This window comes from Rhincodon typus, chromosome 18, assembly GCF_021869965.1.
Source record: "Rhincodon typus isolate 14 chromosome 18, sRhiTyp1.1, whole genome shotgun sequence".
Lineage (NCBI taxonomy): Eukaryota > Metazoa > Chordata > Chondrichthyes > Orectolobiformes > Rhincodontidae > Rhincodon > Rhincodon typus.
Genome location: NC_063349.1, coordinates 14745824 through 14752559, shown reverse-complemented (window position 1 = coordinate 14752559; position 6736 = coordinate 14745824). Strand labels below are relative to the sequence as shown.

Genomic DNA, 6736 nt, shown 5'->3' with positions numbered 1-6736 from the left:
GCAGATGCTGGAGGAGATAACAAGAGCTGGATGAACACAGCAGGCCAAGCAGCATCAGAGGAGCAGGAAAGCTGACGTTTCGGGCCTAGACCCTTCTTCAGAAATGAAGACCCTCCATTTCTGAAGAAGGGCCTAGGCCCGAAATGTCAGCTTTCCTGCTGGTGGCCTGCTGTGTTCATCCAGCTCTTGTCATCTCAGGTGCTTTAATTAGCCTTCTGATCATCATATTGATAAGTTGTATGTAATTTTGATGCAATCAGTTTTTTTAAAAAAAAATGCATAGGATAAATCTCCAATGGGATTATAAGGCTCATGAGATTCTGGTGAATAAGCCAATCGGAGTAAAGCTAAAACAGTTGTTAGGCAGTGCTATCTTTCCTGAGTATATTAGTTACTTTATAAAACATACTGATTTTCTATCCCATGATATTCCTCATGGCATGTTGAATAATGTGCAGGCATAGTATCTCATATCACCCAGGAGCAGCTGTGGAAATCAAATTGTATTTCTTTATTTGGTCAAGAATCTTTCTAGATTGGAACTTACTTGCAGTTTAAGGGTACAGTATTTTAAGATTGCTTTCCTTTGTTTCTGAAGTGTTTTGTTTGAGCCTGGAATGTGATTGTCTGCACTGCACTTTTCCAGTTTTGGTATATTATTAATGTTCCCCAACACATTTGCATAGTTTGTTTCAAATTTCCCCATGTTCCTCCCCGAACATCAACTCCACTTTGCCTGAAGACAGTGCTTGGTGCAAACTCCTATCCCAGTCCCACGAAGTTTGATTATTATAAACTTGAGGGACTCATAATTCAGATGTCATTTTGGCACATAATAAAGAGAGCAGAAATCCTGCCTCTAGTTGCGTTTCATTTTTGCAATACAATCATTTTCCAGAAATAGTTTTGTTTCTTTGTAATTTATTTCCAAAATGACAAGTGGTAGGTGGTTCAAAGTTTAAGGCTGAGGACAATACTTACTGCTGCTGTCAATAGTTTACATAAATGTTCCACTTGGGATATTATCAGATAAAGATAAATGCCTCTATGGATTTTAAATATAGTGGCCGAAGAATTAGTTTCAACATGGACTAATCTCTTAACAGTCAATAAACACTGGCTATGTTCCACAGCAGGGGAGAGAGAGAGAAGGGAACATCTGTGACATAGTCACAAATGGAGATAAAACTCAGCTGGAAAATGACAGACTGGTATTTCTCACCAGCTGTTGATGACCTTGGTTCACATCTCAAAACAATTAAACTGCCTCATGTGGCGATACTGGATTTCTCAAACCTTCAACATTCTTTGCGAAAAGCTCTTGCCCAAATTCTACTGCTGCCGATATCATGGGAAGATGCCATGCAAAACTTCCTTACCAACAAAAGACAAACTCATGTACGATGACCAATTATCCTCTCAAGGGAGCCAAGCTGGAAACTTTATTCTTCTTCATAGACATAAATGAGCTTGTCACCAAATTTTAAAATTTGATAAACTTCAGTTTATCTGCAAATTAATGTCTGGAAAAATTCCAGATCATATTAATTCACAGGAATATCACAAACAAAACAATCTAGCAATTGATTGCTTTAAATTCTGTAAACATCTTTTTCCACAGGTAGAGACACACAATCATACATGGGAGTTCATATTAAAACATTTTAGGGATTCCACATTCAGCAAGTTACATGCAAAACAAACAGGTTCTTGGGTTTCAACATTGAAAACAAAAAATCAGTTATAACTTACCAGACACATGTTCATCCAATCCTAAGTATAGGTGGGATCATTATACAGTGAGAGATATAAAAAATAAGACTGAAACAACCTTTAGATTTTAGATTATTAGTTTGTCACATATGCTAAGTATAGGAATACATAAGTACAGCGAAATGTGCACTGGCACCTGCTTGGTGACAAAAACCAGAATTAAAAGATCTTAACAGAGCCAAAAGGTAAGCCAGAAAAAAAAAAGTCCAGATCTGAGTCCCAAGTCCCATCTCCAATGGTGCAGGTGCTGCTCCAATCGCTAGGACATCCAGGAGGCTGCCACCACCGTGCGAAAGGCCTGCTCTCGCCGCCAGTTATTGCTGCCTCACCGGCCCAGATATATCCAGAGATACATTACACAATTCTGCACAAATCAGTATGAAAATAGACCAGTGTCCCGCCCTTGACCAAAAGGTTTGTAAATGGAATCACTACAGTAGAAAAATAGATGAGCTATGTTCTATAAAATATGGAGTTGACAGACTAATACTTGGTGGCTTCTGGCAATAACATGAGGTAGCCATCCACACAAACTATCATTTGGTTCCAAGGTATAATTAATCACTTTTGTTCCTGATGACAATCCTATAATGGCCAAAGGAAATGATCACAGTCCCATCATTTAATCATGGACACATTGTTAGCATATTTCTGTTTTTATAAGGTTTAATTATCAGGACTACCATCTCAGCAGTCTATGCCTGACTGAGCCAGTGCTGCCCATATAAATATTAGTGGAATATAGGCATTAGTCTGAAGATGACCAGACCAAAGCAGAATCAGAAAGACAGATGATCAAGTGTGATGATAATGGATTTAGAAAGAAAGTCCATTATGCTTCAGTGTAACGTGTAGTTTCTAAGCTAATGTTGCAAATGCTACATCAATTGAGTGTGCATACATACAAGCTTGAGTTGTGATTAAGATGAGTTGAAACTAAGTGGGGAATGTTTTTAGGGCACAAATATAAGCAATTTCCACCTAGGAGAGGCTGGTCTGTGGAAAGGAAAAATAATCTGCAATTGTGTATGAGATTGAATGAGAAAATCTGGGAGGGGATACAATGGTAATGTAATTGTACTTGAAATCCAGGGACCTAAACTAATACTGCACTTTAGAGTGAACAGGGGCATAGCATTGTAAAGTTGCAGCCACAGCACACTTTTTGCATGTAGAAACAGGCATCGAACTCGATTCAACTAGGGTGCATCACAGGTTTCCTTGCTAGCTTTTTTTTTGTTTGTGCCTACTTTGATGATCACAGAATCTCTGCCTTACTTCAACTTTTTGTCCTTTCGTCCCAGCAGCCTGAACTTAAAGTATTTATGTCCTGTTTTGCTAGTAGTGCAGGCACAAAGCCAGGCACCTTGTCGGGGATGACTGCAGTGATCAGTCAAGGAAGGTTGATATGTTGCCTTGTCACCATGCTGGACAATATCACACCAGCAGCATACCCACTAAACACACTGTCTGTATTTTGACCAAATGGCTACGGCTCAAAGTCTAAGAGCAGCATATGATCTGAATAGCATTCAATAAGGTAAAAACATCAGATGCTGAAATTGCTGGAGATGTATAGGAGCTTGACCAACATCGGGGAAAATAACAAATTCCTTTTGGGACTGACTCTACAGGGGATTCTGACATAGTTGCTAGAGAAATCCCTTCAGTGAGATATTGTACTGACAGCAGTCCTCAATATAATATTTTAGGTTTGAGTGTTTGTGTGTGGTTGTTTTTTTTTGGCATGTTTTCTATTCTGGTTGCAAGAAAGTGAAGACCATCAATGGAATTCCACATGCTGTTTCATTCTTGCTCTGTGGTTAAAGCACAAAGCATGTTTAGGTGAAATAAAACCTATTGGACCAGTTTCAGCAAGCCCTTACTGCTGTCTTATCCTATGATAATGAGTCCTGCCAAGTAATGAGTAAGGCTGAAAGGCACAGGATATGACTAGCAGTATTACATAGTTCTGAGGAAGGGTCACTGGACCCGAAAGGGTAACTTGTTTTTTCTTTCTTCACAGATGCTGCCAGACCTATTGAGCTTTTCCAGCAACTTTGTTTTTGTTATTGATTTACAGCATCTGCAGTTCTTTCAGTTTTTACATACTACTGCAGTTGCTGCTACTTGTAGCCATTCCTGCTGGGAGCTGAGCTGTATGCCAGTCATTCAATGTAGTTTTTCTTCAACCACTCTAAAATCCATCATCCAACTCCTGGGTTGAGCTGTTTCTCAGCTGCCCTCCACTTTGGCCTGAAAAAGCCATTACTTTAATTTGGAGTTCCTTTCGCTCTTGCAATTTCAATTACCTCTTCAGTTGCTTTATGGTCCATTCATTAAGTTCTCAGCGAACTAATAAACAGGAAATAGTTTTCATGAATGGGGTGATCACTTTTTTTCTTTTACAGATATTAAAGCTATGTAAGTTGTACAATCAATGACACTGCATCCAGTTTTTCCTCATTAGAACTAAGAAATCTATCATGGTTTTGAATACTGCCATCAAATCACCTTTTAAGGCTCTCTGCTGTAAGGAGAGCAACCTAGCCTCACCATTCTTCCCAAATAACTAAAGTCCCCCATCATTGATACCATTTGGGTAAATGTCCTCTACAACTTCTTGAAGGCTTTAGTGACTTTCTTAATATTTTGATGCTCAGAATTGAATTCTGTACTCCAGCCGACATCTAGTTTTATACTAATGTTTTTTTAAATGTTTAGCCAAGCTTCATTGCTTTTTTTTTCATGCTGTGCTTCTATTTTCAAAAGCTGGTGATCTCATATGATTTTTGAACAGTCTCAACACGTTTCTCAATTTATTGTACCACCATCAATTTGTGGACTCAGTTGCATCCCCTTTTAAAATTGTACCATCTAGTTAATTTTGCATCTCCTCATTCTTTCTTCCAAACTGCATCATTTCACATATCGTTTGTTAAACTTTTTTGCCTATTTCACCAGTCTGCTTTATAATTAACTGAAATCTATTACCATCCATCTTTAGTGTTTGTTATACTTCCAAGTTCCACATAATTGGCAAAATTTAAAATGATGCCCTGTGTACTAAAGGTCCAGGTCATTATTATGTATTAACAAATCTATTGGTATTGCAAATCCAGTGTATCTTTCCTCAAGTCTGGAACGGGGAATACCCATCACCAACTCCTCATACCTGTGTTGCATGTATATGACAAAAATGTAAAAAAACAAGCAATAATCACTTTATAGTCAGTATACTAAAAAGATTCTAACTGGCTATTACTTGTTTTTTTTTAAAAATATGTAAGCACTTTCAAAACACCCAAACAAGTTAATATTTTACAAATAGGTTAGTATGCTGCTGCACTATTGAAAGAGAGTTTAAAAATTGGTTATCTTATGAGAAAGTTGATAGATTTCATCCTGTTTTAAAATTTTGCAGAATTGAAAATAATTTTGAAAATTGTTTTGTAGTTTATCGTAAAGTGATTCTACTTGTTATGTAATCAGTCCATGTTACTCTTTTATAGTGCAATCAAAACATCATGTAGAGAAGGAGAATATATTCATTCTGTAATTTGTGAGAGATATTGGTCTGACTCTTCGTTTCAGCATCAAGAACCAGATGGCCATATGAATGGAGTCCTGACCTTGTGCTCAACCTGCATTGCCAATGCAACATGTTTTAAAACTTAAATGGTGTAGTTTTCTAGAAGGTGAGCTCAATGCTCAATTAAAAGGTGCCAAGCCAGCAGTTAGAAGCAGAGTGACTGATGGCAGTAGAGAATAAATGCTGCCTGGCCAGTGAGGCCTTCTCCCATGAATGCATAAAGAAAAAAAGTAGTAATAGCAGCCAGCAGCCATGTTTAGAGGCTGCAGCTGACCTGAACAGGAAGCTCCTTGGAAAGCTAGGGAGCTATTTCAACCTAAAGCAACTGGAAAGAAAATGTCCAGGTCCCCACAGCAACCCCATAAATTGTTTGGACTCATCAGGAAAGAAAATGAAAAATTCAAACTCAAACTTTGACCACTTCCTGAAAGAAGTTAAGGAACTGTCAATGGTGGCACCTGCGTGTGCGCTCCCACTCTCGCGCACTTGTGTGTGCACTCTCTCTCTCAAGCCTGCATTTTGAGAATTTACATTGTTGTGTTTTTGACTAGATGGATGCTGCCACTAATCATCTCTTTCCTTGACTGGTTCTGTGTCTCTGGTTTACAATGGCAGAAGAACAACCACTGAGTCTTAACAAGGAGAGGGTCTTGTCTTAAACATGATGTAATTTTACTGAATGGTAGCAACCAGATTAAAAATTACGTTAGTAAGATAAACAGTGCCTTAGTAACAATGAGGAGACCTGTGGATGCAAGTCCTAAAGTGTTCTGCCTTATTCCCACCCGGGGGGTGGGCCATCATGAGCTTAGATGTAGCTTAATGCAGTTTCCAACATTTAAGTCTTTCAGAATCATTTACCTTGCATAACACGAAACTGTCCCAGAGGCATCGAAATCCCAATACGTCTGCTGGGACTGCGCCTGCTCTGTTCTCCACCCTGCAGTTCTTTGAAAATCCTCGTGGATGTTTCATGCGCGGCTTGTGATTGAGTGCCCGACAATATTATTGATTTTCAATAGGGGTTATAATTACCTTGTGGTTGTTATCTTGTGCTTCACAAACTGCTCAACAAAATACTTTCTGAAAATAGTTTCCATTTGCAAATGGTTGTGTGAAGTATTCTGCTTTTCGCTCTTGAGAATCTCTTAGGGATATGCACAAGTGTTAGAGTAGCTTGCACCAAGTACAATCTGCTTTTTTTTTGTTTTGAGAGCTTCAATTGATGATAATCCCATACATTATTACACAATTAAATGTCTACTGGCTCGGAATAATTTCAGTGCCAACTGTTTAAATTATGACAAAGTGCTATTACCAAACATTATTGTTGTCAGAAAAGTATAAACAGTAGTCTGACAAGAACTAATT

The 6736-nt window shown here is 38.3% G+C and overlaps 1 protein-coding gene and 1 long non-coding RNA gene across 2 annotated transcripts in view; one reads left to right on the top strand and one right to left on the bottom strand.

The window, feature by feature from the left end:
- Window positions 1-6338, bottom strand: part of LOC125485311 — a 26762-nt gene extending 20424 nt beyond the window's left edge. The window contains exons 1-2 of the long non-coding RNA XR_007264035.1: window positions 6227-6338; window positions 4086-4128 (exon numbers count right to left, since the gene is read on the bottom strand). This is a non-coding gene — a long non-coding RNA (uncharacterized LOC125485311). The remainder of the gene's footprint in view (window positions 1-4085; window positions 4129-6226) is intronic.
- Window positions 1-6736, top strand: part of LOC109937591 (receptor-type tyrosine-protein phosphatase zeta-like) — a 239525-nt gene that overhangs the window by 22899 nt on the left and 209890 nt on the right. The window lies entirely within an intron of this gene.